This window comes from Empidonax traillii, unplaced genomic scaffold, assembly GCF_003031625.1.
Source record: "Empidonax traillii isolate 1590-97213 ecotype Southwest subspecies unplaced genomic scaffold, ASM303162v1 scaffold1748:size104815, whole genome shotgun sequence".
In the NCBI taxonomy this organism is placed as follows: Eukaryota; Metazoa; Chordata; class Aves; order Passeriformes; family Tyrannidae; genus Empidonax; species Empidonax traillii.
Window position 1 is genome coordinate 12,544 of NW_020956941.1, and position 375 is coordinate 12,918.

Here is a 375-nt window from a genome sequence, read left to right on the forward strand (position 1 = left end):
GTTTGGGCCGCCATCTTGTTTGGGCCGCCATCTTGTTTTGGCTGCCATCTTGTTTGTGCCGCCATCTTGTTTTGGCCACCATCTTGTTTTGGCCACCATAATATAAAGATATCTAATATAAATAAGTATATATATACACTATAAATATATACCATATAAATATATAAGTATATACTATATAAATATATACTATAAAAATAAAGATATACTATAGAAATAAATATACTGTATATAAATAAATTATATATAATATGAATATCTATACCATATATACATATATAATATATACTACATAAATGTATACCTTTTATATACATATAAATTACCGAATGCAGTCCATAAATTTTATATGTCTAGTTTTACCCCTGTATATTT